The 17,465-nt window shown below is 33.5% G+C and overlaps 1 protein-coding gene and 1 non-coding gene across 3 annotated transcripts in view; both read right to left on the bottom strand.

The window, feature by feature from the left end:
- The window catches only part of LOC150098861 (cysteine sulfinic acid decarboxylase-like), a 131,686-nt gene that overhangs the window by 86,818 nt on the left and 27,403 nt on the right, over positions 1 to 17,465 (bottom strand). The window lies entirely within an intron of this gene.
- TRNAR-ACG (transfer RNA arginine (anticodon ACG)) lies at positions 388 to 460 on the bottom strand. The gene has a single exon. It is a non-coding gene; the product is annotated as a tRNA-Arg (tRNA).

Below are 17,465 nucleotides of genomic sequence, written 5' to 3'. Positions count from 1 at the left end.
TAATAAACGTTTATCAAACAGATGTGGTCAGTAATTTCACGATTGCAATCCTGGTTTTTACTAACGTTCGGTTATATTCTTTGATTTCTTATAATAATACTTCATCATACTTCTTTTTTAATATTAATATCGCTATTTCTAATCGATGAACTTCAGAAAGGAAAATCATGTAATTCACAATGTTCTCATGTTTAAATATTTAAAAAAAATGTTTTAAATCCAAGGAACAGAGAAGAATTTAAAAAATAAGAACGTAAAGTCGGTAAAATAAAAACCATCCACAAGAATGTCCAATTTTAAAATAAAGCATGTGAATCTCAACTCAACATAATGTTTATGGATACCTAATCAGCGATTGGAATAGGAAACATAAAAATAGATACTTCCCGAGCCACCCAGGATTCGAACCTGGAATCTTCTGATTCGTAGTCAGACGCGTTATCCATTGCGCCACTAGCCCATGCTACCAAACACCCTAAACAATTTAAATGAAAAATTAGAGAATGTTAAAAATGAATTCTTGCTTCACGTTCTGATACTTTATAAGTAGTATTAAAATTCAAAGGATGATTTTATTTAAAGAAAGAAAAACCTCGAGAGGTCATAGAGAAAAGATAATTTAATTCATCCAAGATTTTATTTATCATCTTTGCGAATAATTAAAATAGCGTACCCATGAACAGCTCACTATTTATGATCTAATATGTTGATACGATTGAATTATGTAACATATCACAATTATTAGAACATCGATGAAACTGCGATTTTTAGCACATTTCCAAAAGCTTTCAGCGACTCCTGAGGAGTTTCACTCTTCTTGTCTCTAATGCCAGATATTGCGGTATGGATATCTCAGAATGATTTCCACAATAAATAAGGGGGTGTTATGTGTTTAGTTAAGAATAAGTTGAAGTCACAACACATTATGTGGCGACTAATGTCTTAGAAACAAGTATAAATTAAAAAAAAAAAAAAAAAAATATATATATATATATATATATAACTCATGTATCCAGTACCAATTAGCAACGTCTAGATAGCACATTCAAGGTAGCTAGACTTTGAGGCAAGTATTTATTATATATGCAGGTTCTTCGTCTAGTTTGTCAGTTAGTAGCTGGTCTCTGAATGAGTTGAGCTATTAACTCGCTCAACTTTCAACTAAAAGGAGCTTGAAAAAAGTTTCTCAAATCCCAGGACATGAACAAAGTGGTACTCTGAAACCAGAGTTGGCATTAGAGACATGAAGAGTGAAACTCCTCAGGAGTCGCTGAAAGCTTTTGGAAATGTGCTTTTTTTTTATAAAAAAAAAATAAATTAAAAAAAACTATTCATCAATAGGAAAAAAAAACGAAAAGGGTAATTCTAAGCATAAGAAATAAGCATTATTACACAAATTACATAAAGAAAATTGCAAACGATGAAAAACAGAAAAATCCGACGTACGAAGAGCCAAAGATTGAAAAAATAAATCGATAAAAATAAACAATATTACGGTCTTAATTTGTACATAACCTTTAATGATGGATTTGTGTAGATAAACTATATAATAAGTTGGAAATATTGTTTGATATTGATGAAACTGAATTTCAGCCAAAAATGTATCAAACAGCATTTCAGTTACTGAGCATGATTGTTTACAGAAACCATAACGAGTCAATCCTACAATATGCAATAACTAAATGTAGACAGACATTCAAACTGTAACGCAACGTTACTAAATCAGTTACAACGAGAAATATTAAAAAATATTCTATGGCATAAAAGCAACCATCTGCTAAAAAGAGTTGTATTATCATATAAGACTCTGTTAAGAAACAGTTTATCTTAGATACAATTAAAAAAAAAAGTGCATTTTGGGATATTCAGCGCGAGGCAACACGAGCCCACTTGACATTTTTGATTACACTTCTCTATTATTATATCACTCCCCTATAGAACACTGCAACACAAGAAAACATTTCGAAGATAATTATTAGAGGGGATTTTATGAGATTCATTAAACACATTAATTAGTAAGCAATATACTTTGAACATATTTCACCTACCCTAAGAAACATCCTAATCACCAGATAAAATATCCAGTATGAAGAAAAAGACACCGGAAAATAACCGAATGAATACGAACGGAACACAGATCATGAATCGGACCATGAATGAGTTTTGACCAGAAAATTATTTTCATTAAGGTTACAGTCTTGAGACTTGCGTCGCAGACATTGTGACGAAAATATTTTTTTTTTTTACTTATTTCAAAGCAGAATTTAAACACTAACTGCAGTGTCTTGAAACTCAGAAAAAAAGAAGAAAAAAAAACCCTACGGTGATGTCACATGCTGCAATTAATATTTCAATGTGATATTTCACGACCTCTACTATTTTATAACTATATGCATTAAGACCAGTTCCTGCAGGAATAGTGATTTAAATGAGAGATTTTACGATGGTGGTCTGAAAAGTTCTCGGCCTAACAATGAAAACATGAATTTATAATTTCAAAATTATTTTTATTTTCAACATAATCTACCTTAATACGAATACATTTATTTCAGTGATGCTCGAGCGCCATTATCTCGTCTCAGTAGTGATTCTCAGTAAGATCTGCAAAATACTCCTCTACAGCTGCAATTACCCCTTGATTCCAAGAAAAACGCTGACCAGCGAGGAAGGATTTTAGTTTTGGGAAGAGATAGAAGTCAGAGGGAGCCAAATTTGGGGAATAGGGTGGATGTTCCAACAATTCATAATGCATTAATTTTCCCATTGCCAAAACACCTTTGTGGGTAGGTCCATTGTCTTGATGAAATAATTCAATCCAATTATTTCATCAGGAATAATTGCATTCCTGATGAAATAAAAGATGATTTTTTCTTCTGCAAACCAGGTCTTTTCTTACGAATTTTTTCGTCTAGTCTGGTTAAAAGATCGGAATAATGATCCCCGGTTATTGTTCTACCCTTTTCAAGATAATTAATAAACAAAATCCCTTTAGCATCCCAAAACACTGATGCCATGACCTTTCCTGCTGATGGAACTGACTTCGTCTTCTTTGGCACTGAACAACCGGCTTCTGTTCACTCTTTTGACTGCTGTTTGGATTCTGGTGTATAATGGTGAATCCAAGTCTCATCCACGACGCACAAAATCAGTTTTATTCTTGTTAAAACGCTCCAAGCACTGTTCAGAGATTTTCATGCCAGTGCGTTTTTGATCTGCTGTGAGCAAGCGCGGCAACCCATCTTGCGCAAAGCTTTTTCATATGCAATCCTTCATGCAAAATATATCCTACACGTTCTTTTGAAATGCCTATAGTCTCAGCAATTTCACGCACTTTGCAGACATGCAAAGTGCGTGAAATACTATGATATTGGATGACTCGCCGGCCGGTCATCCAATACCATATCATGCACTTGATCAATGATTTCTGGTGTTACACTTTTTGGAAGTCCTTCACATGGATCATCTTTAAGGCTGGTGCGGCCACGTTTAAACTCGGCACCTCATTTCTTAATTGTCGAAAACGATGGAGAAGAGTGCCCATAAACTTTTATGAACTTCGAATGAATTTCTTTTAGCATTAAACCTTTTTTTACAAATAATTTTATAACCGCACGAAACTCAATGTTATCCATTTCAAAGGGATACAGACAACCAGTAGCACACTCAGAATTTAATCTTGGAGGGGACCGAGCACTCAGGATATTTAATCTTGGGGGGGGCGGAGAGTTGAGCAGACGATTTGAGAATGCACACTACATTGCATACGACCTATGACTTAGCATCTGCAGTGATCGACAATACATGATACCCGTGATCTCCTCTGGCCCGACTCAGGCAAACGAAGTAGCGCTCGATCCTCAAGAGCACTACTTCGTTCGCCTTGCGTTCACAGCGGCCGTGATTCCCGAGAGCTATACGGTATTCCCACCTTATGTGGCCGCTAATTCATAAGTAGTATAGAAATAGAAGACACAACATAAATAAAAAAAAAAGAATTTTAATTAGGAAAAGATTTTTGGAAAATTTTCTAGTGTTTTTTCCTTTTTCTTTTTCTTTGGGGGGGCCTCTTCCCCCCCCCCCCGGGTGCGCCACTGCAGACAACACTTTATAAAACAAACTACTTGATAGAATGACTTGCAAATTTGCATGGATGCTTATGACATATGTACCAACTGAGAAAAAAAAAATCTTGCCGATAGTGTTGCCATCTATGGTCGAGACCGAGAACTTTTCAGACCGCCCTCGTAAAATAGATATTAAGAATTCTGTATCGTACTTGATACTAAAAAATATCAACTCTATTTTCTGACACAGATTTTTCAATTCGACAGATTATTATTTATAAAAATTCAGAAGCAAATTTCATGCTTCATATTACAATAATGTTTAAATAAAAGTTTCTTCAGCCCATATAGCAGCGTAAAAGTTTTTTACTAATACAAAATACATGACCAATTATATTTTTTCTGATCATTCCTAAATAGATGCTACAATGAAATATAATCAAGAATATGTATGTCCAATTTATAATAAAATATAAAAATAAGCAAAACGAATAAAAAAAAAAGAATGAGTGAAAGCACGACAGAATAACAGACAAAGAGTGAATAATTGCAAGTTTTGTGATGGGTGAGGGAAAGGAAGCTATCTTGAGTTACATATAATGATTGCCCTGGACCACAGTGGTGATAGCATATAGAACAACCCCAGGTAGTGACCTTTTATTGTTATTTTTTAAAATAATCGGTTGGGTTCGGATGGAGAAACTGGAAGAATTCGCACCTGCTAACACCCTAGATAAATTAATTTCTCCTAGCAGAGGAGTGAAATAACACTAATAAATTTTAAGTGTAAAAAAGTTACACGCAGTGTGTACCAAAAAATGACCGAATTCAAAATAACCAAAGATATGCCGAATCACTTCTGTTACATTTCCTTCTTCTACCTCGAAATAAAAATTTCATTTTTAACCGAAAGCCAAATTGTGGCAGTAGTATGATAATCGCAGTCTTGTAATAAATCTCTCCGTTATTGGCGTAGAATTTCAAAGAATACAGACGGAAAAAGATGGAAGAATTAGATATCAAGTCAGCAAGAGAAAAATGCAGTTTTTTTCAAATAATATTTTGATTCAAAATATATATAAAACAACACATACCATATTTATCATTTAATCTCAGTTATAAAAAGCAAAACTGTAGTATATTTAATTTAAATATAGAAATCTGTATCAATGTTATTTTGAAAAATGGAACAAAACTGCAGTTTTCTTTAAAAAGCTATACTATTTCATTATCCTATAGATTTAACAATGTATTTAACTATTGCTCCTGACTACTAAAAGAAGTAATGATTTTTGTTGTTGAAAACTTTTAAAATTTTAAGCAGATCCTGATTCTTCACTCTTACTAACATTTTGGGGTATCCTCTTCCTCTCAATCAAATTCTTCGCGCTCTGCCACCAAGATTTAAACTGAAACTTATGGGAATAAGAAGAATGATACTGATGGTTAATATATTACATGTAGGTTATGCGTATAAAAATGTAGGTGCTTCTGAAACATCGTGAATTACATAATGCAGCTTTACTTAGGAAACTATTTTATTCAAATATTCGATATGCTAATCATGTTTACAATAAATACTTCAATGGAGAATAGTAACAATACTAGCTAAGCGCGTTTAAGAACATCACCAATAACCACAGTGTCCGAATCCTCCCATATGACCAAATCCAAGTCCCAATCCAAGGCCCATGCCAAGTCCAAGACCTCCTAATCCAAAGCCTAGGCCGCCATACATAGGAATGTATGGATCGTAATAAGGCATGTGTGTGTGAGGATAGGTGATCACTGTATAGGTTGGAACTTGCACATACTGAGTTGGAGGAGTTGTATAAATTGGAATGCCATGAATTTCATCTGGATACGATGGAACATATTGATGCGATGGTTGAACATACTGATACGATGGTTGAGCATATTGATACTGGGGAGCAATCTGATTCTGCTGTTGCGGTTGCTGCTGCTGTACTTGTTGGGGTGGTGGCTGAGGTAACTGTTGCATAGAGTGATTCTGCTGAGTACTACCATTCACTTGCTGTTGTCTGAATGGTTCAGACATACTGGGAGACGACTGCTGTGCTGATTGCTGTGATAACTGCCGTGATGAACCACAACAAAAAAGATGACGCATTTTGACCTTCAAGATGACGATTATTAGCAAAGGCCTTGCAAAATCAACAAAGGTTCACTATTTCTTTGGCATGAATTTTGATAAGTTTCAGAAAGATGACTGCAGCTGTTGACGTAACAAACATTTCATTTTACTATCAAGTTATTATTAATTTTTACATTTAGCACAATTTAATTAAGTCAAAAGCATTTTACCCATTTAGATCTTTCCATATCTTTATTTAACACAGTTGAACTTGAAGTTCCGTTTATATTTCATCAAAAAATAAATAAAATAAAAATAAATAAATAAATAAGATGAAAGAGAAATATTTTATCCGTGTCAATTAATTTCAACTTCAGTGACTTTTGTTTGTGAATATGGTAAACGTGATATTCCAATACAGAGCATTACCACTGAAGAAAAATGGAATGAAATAAAAATGAGAAATCACGTTGTCCCGAAGCAAGAGTACACACCATAAGTTATTCTGTTTTAATAGAAATTTCACATAGGAAAGATTGTAGAACCGCCTATAGAACATCATTACCGTGAAAGGATATTAACAGGGAAAGAGAGAGAGAGAGATGCTTATTGACTTATCTATTGTTTCCTAGGCAGTGTAAAACTTAACACATAAACATACTACAGGCGTTCCTAATTCATTACACATTGGTGAGAACTCTCCTTAGTGGTGAAAGGAGTGATCACTGTCCAGTATTTTGTTTCAAGAACGCCCCTTTCGATTTTCATCGCAGAAACTTATTCAAAAAAAAAAAAATCCAAATACTTTCATAAGCAAGCGATGTCTTAATATTTTTTCATCTATTTAAAATCTTGTGTCGATTATAAAAATCAAAATTATCTATAATAGATTTTTCCATAATCCTTCATATTCCAAAAAACACTACAAAATGAAACATTGTAAAGCATCGAAATAGATCCTTCAAATAACAAAAATACTCTATAGTTTGGTAATATTAATTGTCATACTTTCATAGACAGCAATCAGACGCAGAAGTTTGGAATGACCTACTTAATAAAACACGTATGGAAATGAAGTGAAATAGTCATAAATATCTTTCCATAGCATAGATGTAGAGTGACGTCATCATTATCTATACAAATTGAATCTAAAATTTTTGGCAAATGTATTAGGAAGAGTTTGGTTATAATCATTTGCAACATTCGAAGATATCACTAAAATGTCACTATTTAAACCAAAGTGAGATTGGTAGAAAATTTTAGCACATACAAAACATCTCTCAAATAAAAAAATTTCATTAAAATCCGTCCAGCCAGTGTAGAGTTGGCGTAGAGTTTATATGGGCGAAAGTACAAAATGAATCTAATATGGAGATTATGGATTTTGAAAAGAAAAAAAAAGCGCATCTATATATCACAGCCCCTTAAGAAACTAAGAAATCTCAAATCATTTATCTCTTAGCACAATAAAACCCGCTCGTCTTTCTGTATTTCAGCTATCATTTATTCCTTCTTTAAAAGCAAAATATATCGAATTGAAAACACATTCTTTCTGATAACCGAGCAATGTGATCCGATATTACACTCCTTAATACGCGTAAATTAATGGCAAATTAGAAACCGAATTAACCAGTGTATAAAACTCAATACCATCACCAACAAAAATGATGTAAAGCGGTTTCATAACTTTCAACTTGTTTACGCAGTAATAACAGATGGAATAAAACAAAAGATATCCGAAGACTAAATTGCATCTGATCATTCTCAACATTGAGAATTCAGAAACTTTGATTATAAGCAGCTGAAGAGATAATTAATTCAATATAACATCTCTCGTTATAGTAGTTAAACACTTTCACAAATCTCCGTCACTAGGCGTGGAAAGAGATCCATGTTCAAATCCCATCAGCGACGGAATTTTCTATGCATTTTAAGTAGAGATAGACAGTATATTTCTAAAAATGTCTTAGAAGGAGACAGTTCGGTTTTATCTCCAGTGCAATTCGATTTATTTGTTATTATTGTATTCTTCAATAACAGATGTAGTCCTTGTTGGTGAGTGAGCAGCATATCCGCTCTCCAATCAACAGGTTGCAGGTTGGAATCCCATCATGAACATGGATGTTTGTGAATGTCTTTAGTGATAAACGAATGTTATCGTCCGGTGTGAGACACTGCTCCACTTTTGAAGACTTGAATTGACGAAAGTTCCCAATTTGGTCTATATAGGAGGATTTCCAGAATATCGAACCCTTAGCCCACCTACGGTACTAATACTAATGTATAATAGGTTTACAGCCTTTCGCGGATGGGGTGTAATAAAAAAAAAAACGATGAAGCATCTTACGAACACATGTAATTTAGTACAAAACACACTAACACTATATAATCCTAGCAATAACTATCTGGTATTCAATAATACCAACAATAACCAATATTGCTGGTATTATATAATACCAGCAATAATCCTATCAATAACCAATCTGGTATTCAATAACACAAGCAATTTCGTTTCTTGTTCGTCACCCCATTTTTCTATCACTTGATAGTTGGAAAGACCTGGGCTTCATTTAGGTCATAGTATGAGAAGAATATTACTAAGGGTTATCAAATTTAAGGTGAGTTAGTCGGCAGTGTATTTTGCAGCAATTAACTAATTGCACCTTCCCACCATAGAAACATGTTCTCTCTCTCTCTCTCTCTCTTTTTCCCTTCTTTCTTTTCATTAAATAATTTTACAAATAATTGTCACCAACAGTTTTAGCTAAAATATATTAATAGATTTTAAGATTATAGTGCCCACAGAAGATTAATTCGTAAAAAATTAAAATATCTTAATTTATAAATTCACACAGCATTAAGGATAGTGATTATAACTAGAATGGCAATTGTCAGTAAAAGTAACTTTAAAATAGCAATTTAACATCTTAATTGCATTATCATCGAAAACTTTGTCGAAATTACACCTTTGAAAGTGATTAAAATTTAAAAAACAATTTTCTTTTATTGAAACAAATTTATAATTATAAATTTATAATTTATAAACAAATATGTTTATAGCTCGCAATCTATGGGATTTCATTTATGCAGATTCCTGTTTACATATTTTCTGGTAAAGAGAAATTTTAACTGAAACATTTTCTTAATTTAAATAATATTTATAAATAAATGTTGGAGCAAAGTTGCAAAGCCATATACAAAGCATTGTACTACAAATTGTGTGACTGAAGTTGTTATGCGAACATTAATATTACTCCCGATGCTCCCGGTTTTGTAAATATTGGCTAAAGATATTGTTCTTAGATATATCTGTGAGTTTCGTCAGAGAACTTTTACAAGCCACTGATCTGATATAACGATATAACATAAGCTTAATTCATATTGGGATAATATTGTCTAAATAACTTTAGACAATATTATCCCAATATGAATTAAGCTTATGTTACAATACACTATCGCTACATATTTATATTTATTAAGTTTCTACATATCTACTTCAAATGTATTAATTCTTAAAGTGAGGAGGGGTGGGAATGCTTCGTAATCCATATTGATTTTAACGTCGCATCTTCGCTAGATAACGAAATATCGGGGAAGGTAAAATGAGCTCAATAAATTAAAAATTAAAAAATCAGCTCAAAAATACAACTTACAAGATACATAAAATATATTTAATTTAAATATGCTGATTATGGTTCAGATTTATTTTTAAAAATATAATTAAACTTAAATTATATTTTAACTTATTATCTGTGAACCAAGTAGGAGGTCTGAGTTTTTTTTTCCCCTAAATCATCTGTCCACTCACCAACTTTAATTTCTTAGAATGGAAAGAGTAGTATTCATGGTGAACACTTTATATGCGTGTTTACTTTTGAAGCAACTTATAAATTACAAAGCACACTTTTACTTAAAGGAAAAAATATAAATAAATTTATTTTGATACTCTATTTGCCTATTCTGATTACAATAAATATTTGAAATAACACTGCTCAGATAATTAACATGCACGTGTCTAAATGGACACTACTACCAGTGGTGGTTGTTGCAGAATTCGTCTCCATTATGTACGATTCCATGTCCATTGTGCATGATTCCATTTCCATTATGCACGATTCCATATCCATTATGCACGATTCCATATCCATTATGCATGATTCCATATCCATTATGTACGATTCCATGTCCCACGTGACCAAGTCCGAATCCAATACCCATGCCAAGTCCGAGTCCTCCACTTCCAAATAGATGTGGATCATGATATAAAGGCATGTGTGCATGAGGATAAGTGATCACTGGATGTGTTATAACTGGCAGATAATAAGGAAGAGGATGACTGCAATAAACTGGGGGAACTGAATGAGCATCAAGAATTTCAGTTGGATATAGTAGTTGAGCAGGCTGATAGAGAACATCCTGTTGCTGACTGAGCTGCTGTTGTTGTTGTTGTTGTTGTTGGGACAGTGGCGGGGCAAACTGTAGATTATAAGAACCCTGCTGATCGCCCTGTGCTTGCTGTTGCCTGGTTGCTTGAAGCAGAAATGGAGATGACGACTGTAAAGTAAACGGATGTAATGGCTGCTGAGAAGTAGAATAACGATTCATTTTGTTCTCCACGATGATGGGTATCAACCTTTCAAAATTAAAAAGTTCACTATTTCTTTGGATATGGAATGAATTTTTGAAAACGAAATACTCAGTTCCCGAAAGATGACTCCAGCTGTAGATGTAATAAACGTTTCAGTTTACTATAATGCTACAATTAATTTATATATTTATCACAGCAACATACAATCTAATCAAGTCATAAAAGCGTTTACTAATTTAGGTCTTGATAAATCCATGTTGTATAAGTCGATACAAAAGTTCTTACATTTTATCCCCAAAAAAGTAAACTGAAACCATAAAAAAAACCAACAGATTCGTAAGCAAAACGTTCCGTAGTTATATGATTACTCTCCAGTTCAATGACTGGTTGAGGGGAAAGCAAAAGATTCCACCAGAGTAAATATCATCACTGTGAAATGTAATGAGTTCGCAGCTTTATTTATCCGTTCATTTGCTGAGAGCAATGGCATGTTGACCTAAGTAAGATTATTGTGGCAGATGCAATAATCTTACTCTATCTTTGAGTTCCATGCCACCAAGTATATCAAACCAGGATTAATTGATTGACCATGATTGAAGATATATTCACTCAGCTTGGAAAAGGAATAAACTCATCTTTCAGCAACTGGATTTTGAAATTATTTATTTTAAAATCGAATATGCTTCGATTTCCCTATTGAAAACATGTTTTCCAACGACTCACAGTTTAGCTGTTATTGTTTTTATTATTAATTCTCGCTTTTGAAATATCTGTTTCAAAACATAAATAAATAAATGTCTTCTAACGCTTTTCATTCTTCAAAGGAAGCGGGAGAAACTGTTCTGGCCCCTAACTAACTTTTGGAAATCAATGAGCAGCTGGTCGGTCTTCTAACCTTTAGCCGTCAAAGGTTGACGGCTCAAGTTGAAGGTAGTTGAGTTCATGGCTACCAATGATTTTAAAGACACCGGAGAAAACCTCAACCGTGAGAGTTCTATATTCAATTTTTTTCTAAGTTGAGGGATTAAAACTCCGAGTTTCATTGAGAAAAATCCGCATTTGCCTTCGTCCGAGATCAAGTGACTTGATCTTGGACGAAATTGAACCGACCGAAATAATAATAAAATAATAATAATAATAATAATAATAATAAATAGTTTACAAGAAGTTTTTCTAGTTAGCGACTAGGATCGAACCAACAATTGTCTTTCTTCAGGCAATATGGCTTTTACGAAACCAGAAACGTTGCCACAAAACTAGACACATTATTCGAAGTAATGTAATACGTGACCGCTGACGCTCGGTATAATTTTAGAACAGCTAAGTTCAGCTCAAAACGACCATTATTTAAAAGATACTGAGTGAGTGACTGACGGTTCGCTTTTCCTTTTTTCGAAACAATCTCCAGCATTTTAATGCAACTAACAGAGTTTATTTCTATTCATATCTGGCATCTATCAAATAGGGACTTAAACAAAATTAGTATGCATATGATTAAAAAAATTAACCACAATCGGCCACCGTTCACAATGAAGTATAAAACATCATGCCCTTGAAGTATCACTTCAAAAAGTGAAAAAATGAACCCCTACTCCTCCGATTCCATATTGTTTTATTAACATGATAATAAAGATAAAATGAAAGCTTGAAACGAGGCTGAAAAAAAAAAAAAAGCACTTCGTTTTTGCTATTTTCTATGTGAAATAAATACAAAACTTGTCTAAATCAGAAATACAAGACTTTGTTAACAACCTTTCCTGAGCTGCAACATGGCTCTTTTATTTTTAAAAGTGCAAGCTTTGATTTGTCTGATAAAAAAATATCATGTGACAAATATATGTGGATAATTCATAGCCACTTCATAACATGACGGTTGATGAGAAAGTGACGTTAAAACATAAACAGGATGGATCACTATGCTGTCACAATTCAAACTCAGAGAGAGAGAGAGAGAGAGAGAGAGAGAGAACAATAACAATGCGAATTTCAAAATAACTAGGAATTCTGCATTTTATTGAACCCATCTAAGCACATTACTTATACTGTGCAATAAAGTGTTCAATAATAGTAAAGCAAACATTGAAAAGCATTTGTAAAACGAAAGGTATTTTTTAAATGATTTCCACCCGCGAAAGGCTTGTAAATCTATCGTATATTAAGCATGACAGATGGGTTTGGATGGGCTATGGGATAATCCAGAATATCCAGAATTCCTTTGTTAGACACTGAACAGGATACTTTTTCAAGCCATAGGTCTTCAGAAAGGAGAGTAATGTTCGTACGCTAGGAATGAAATTCGCTTACCATTAAATTTTAGACATTCACAACACGAACTTCTTAAGACATTCGAAAAATGAATGTCAATGATGACAGTACGAAGGAGGAGATAAAACAGGTCGTTCCTTGTGTAAGTCATTGTCACAGACTGATATCTGCAAAGTCATTCTGTTGTTATTTTTATTACTTCAAGCTAACGAAAGTTATGAGATTAGTATTATGTCTGTAAATTGCATATATTGTCGTAAAGTTGAATTTCTTCTAGACTAACGTATTTGAATTACACAAAATAGTAGTTTAACCTAAAGGAAGATTAAATATAAGACATGAAATTAACTCAAACTGTTAATAAAACTGTTAAATAATAATAATAATAATAATAATAATAATAATAATAATAATAATAATAATAATACTTAAGCTGGATATCACTTTTTAACTGTCAAATAATTAATAGTAATGGGCAAGTAATGTAAATAACGCATAACTATACAATTGCAAAGGTTTCACCATCTTATTCAAATTGCTGACGAAGTCATATTTATAGAATAATCGAAAGATTATTCCATCAATTATGACTTTAAATATAAACATTCGTTCAGCTAATATCTGAAATAAAATTACATTTGTCATTATTTTTAAATATTTGGAACGTGGAAACAAACGAATCACATTCCTTTATTTAACCTAAGATCGGAAATGGAACTCTGTTTACAATCTTAAAAAAAAAAAAAAAAAAAAGAGATTTAATTTTTACATTTTCACATATATAAGTTATATTTGAATAAAGCTAAGGATTTTCTATTGTACGTAGAATTTTCCTTTGCAAAAGTGAAATATGTCTACCTCTTACATATCCATAATAGAGAATTAGAAGCATGGCATGTGCCATGCTCCACCTTGCCCTGCTCAAAGCCGATACAAACTGCCGCCTAAACAAACGATGGAAGGAAGGGGGTGGGGATACGATATTACAGACTTCACCAAGAATCGTTGCTGTAATTACGATTTTCTTCAGGATTTCTCTAGGACTGTCTAGAGTGGGTGACGTTAGGACTCTTGTGTGATCAGAAGCAGAATTACGGGAGGTGGAGTAACTGCTCTGTGAAAAAAATTAGGAAAAGAACTGTGAAACTAGTCCGTGAATTATAAAAGCAATACAGAAAAGTTCAGGAGGTATCAATATCGGCAGGAACATGTGTTGAGAATCGCAATATCTTAGAGAATTGAGGGAAAATTCTACGTACAATAGAAAATCCTTAGCTTTATTCAAATATAACTTATATATGTGAAAATGTAAAAATTAAATCTCTTTTTTTTTTTTTTTTTTCAGATTGTAAACATAGTCTCAAAAGCCAGTGGTGAAGCAAAGTGGAAGAATCAAAATTTAGATTCGTCGGCCAATATACGATAGGTTCCTGCTGTTCACAGGTTCAATTCTCTTTTGCTCTTTAGGCCAGTGTAGTCGGTTTCTGCTGTGGTCTCCGAATCAAGCTAACATCGGATTGTGTAACGAGACATGAAAGTGTCATAACTTAACACAGTCCACGCGACTTAAATAGTGGTAGGCTAGTTTGATGGGAAATGTATAGACATTATCCCTCCTTCCTTCTTTCGCTCTCTCTCTCTCTCTCTCGCTGTGATCAGCTCAGTCTCCTGATTTAAACGCACACCGAATACCAGTAAGTCATCCAGAGAGAGAGAGAGAGAGAGGTCTAGTACACAGCAGTAGCTAAGCTAAGAATCTCGAGGGTCTACTGGACGAATGCATCGATAATTTGAATAGCCTCACCCGAAATTAGACTACTCTCTAATTTTTATTACAACTGTGTATAGTTGGTCGGTATCACCAACAGGTTTCAAGCACTAATTGGTAAACAAATTATTTTTCGATAAGAAAAAAAAATTAAGAAAATGGCAAAACATAACACCTAATTTGGGGATGAAAGAACAACGATACAGATTCGATTAATCACTGTTTGTCCGTCTCTTAATTTATTCTCTAAGGATGGGTTGAATCCCCCTGGGGATGTAGAGGTAATTTTAATGCAGCCGGCTTGAAATTCCTTTGCTGTCTTAATAAGGGCTTATGCTATGTCTTTAGCATAATCTTAATATGTGTACTTAATATATGGTTAGTTTGCTTCTTTCCGAGAGTTAAAACCCTACCACCTCCATAGGAGAACGGCTAATTCACCTTTAGCTGAAAAACTCCTATAAAGAGTTTTTCGCGTCCAGGACGAGGAGACTTGAACGGGGAGTCTTTCTAACCAAAGGCTATCGTCATTACCGACTGAATTATGAAAGTCTACAATTAATAAGCACGTGAAAATAAACAGAAATGAAAAGTTAAAACAGACCTTACAGTGGTACTCATATCGTTTATATCGTCAGGAACGAAACAGACACTGTCTGCATCTCGATGGTAAGCATTCGTCACTACCTACTTCAAAAAATCGGACTCTCTGAAAGTGAGTCCGATTTTTTGAAGTAGGTAGTGAAGTAGGTTTTCTCAACAGATATGCAGATAACGCTTTTAAGAACGAAAGAGGCAAATATTTTAGTGCGCTAAGCCAGCGTCGAAATTCTATATATCCTTTGATAAGAGGCGAATAATTCAAAATATACAATCTTCTCTTACATTAAAAGTATAATTTCAAAGGTGTTATCAGTTATAATATCTTATGACGAAAGCAGAAACATTTTCTACTTTCAAACGCAAACGACTATAATCAGTGAGTTCAAGAATCTCAAGGACATAGTTCTATATATAAATATAAACAGAATAGCAGACTGTAAGTTCTTAACCTATTTAATTGAGTAGTCACTGTAGGACATTAAACGATGCAAAAATCTGAAGACCTAATCAAAACACTGCATGAAGATTAGATGGCAATGTCACATAAATATTCAGTTATAAAATATCAATTTTCTATTATAACTTTCTGTCATTTGAACGAAGTCAATATAAGAAATGAAATTTATTAAAATTAATAAGACATACGATACGTTATCAATTTCGTTATAATGGATTGTAATGTAAATTATAATCCATTATAATTTACATTATAATCCATTAAGGATTTCGAACCCTCAATATTAGGTTTCCAGAGCGAGTTAGCCAAAAAGATTTAACATTATACATCTCTTGAGGGGGTGGAAGGGGTGGTGAAGCGCAATACATAGCCTCTCCACTCAAAGGTCAACCTCACCTTCCCGTGGTCCATCCTGTTCTAAAAGTACACACGAGGCACTGGCGACCGAGTATGGGCGGTATAACCTTAACACCCTAACAGAGTAAATGCTGTTAGATCTGCCTGTCCAGAGGCGTTAGGTAGCAGCCCTACCACTGGACTTACCCAGCGACAGGTTAGTAACCTGCCCCGGGGGAAATTCAAAATACTTTCAAGTTTCATGCAAAGAAAAGCCGGACGGACTGTCAGGGAAAAGACCACAACCCAGGAAACGGTAAACGAAATTGGAAAAAGGAACACATAATGAAGATTGTAACATGGAATGTGAGAAGCATTGCACACAAAGAAGAAGAACTTGATAAACAACTAAACCAAGCTAACATAAAGATATGTATAGTTACAGAAACAAAGAAAAAACAAAAAAGTACAAAAGAAATAAACAACTATATACAAATCTACAGTGGGGTAAAAAAAGAAGAAAGAGCAAAAGCAGGTATAATGATTATGGTATATAAATCCCTAAAGAACAATATTGTATATTACAACTATTTGAATGAAAGACTAATAGAAATTAGACTCAAGACATTAAGAGGCCACATAACAATAATTGGTGCATATGCACCAGAAGAGGGAAAAGAAGAAGACAGTATTATATTTTATAAAGAATTACAGAATGCCATAGATAAAACAAACAAAACTGACTATTTACTGCTAGCAGGAGACTTAAATGCCAGAATAGGAAACAAAAAATACAAAACAAACATGGGTAAATTTGACGAAGATACATGTAATCAAAATGGTCGCAGATTGCGCGATTTTGTCATTTATAATAATATGAGAATAATGAATTCAATGTTTAAACACAAGGAAATACATAAATATACTTGGTCAGCCAGAGGATGCAAATCAGTAATTGACTACGTTATCACAAATTTTAAATTAGCGGAGTTAATTTTAGACGTAAGAGCATATCGAGGCTTTGAATTAAACTCTGATCATTATATGGTATCAGCAAAAATTCGTTTTAAACCAAAGTGGCTAAAAGCACATAGAATTGAAAATTCTTACCAGCCAAGCTACAAAATTTCTTCATTACAGGATCCTCAAGTTAGACTACAATATCAAAAATGCACAAACTTAAAAACAGAAACAACATATGAACCAAGTGACATAGAAGATGAATGGGAAAATTTGAAACAAATTCTCACAAAAGCAGCAACAGAAACCTTAGGAATAAAGCACAAATG

The sequence above is a fragment of the Typopeltis vanoorti genome, chromosome 15, assembly GCF_054136105.1.
Source record: "Typopeltis vanoorti isolate ZY-2024b chromosome 15, IOZ_Tvanoo_1.0, whole genome shotgun sequence".
NCBI classification, from domain to species: Eukaryota; Metazoa; Arthropoda; class Arachnida; order Uropygi; family Thelyphonidae; genus Typopeltis; species Typopeltis vanoorti.
The sequence above is the reverse complement of the archived record's forward strand: the minus strand, read 5'-3'. Positions and strand labels throughout refer to the sequence as shown.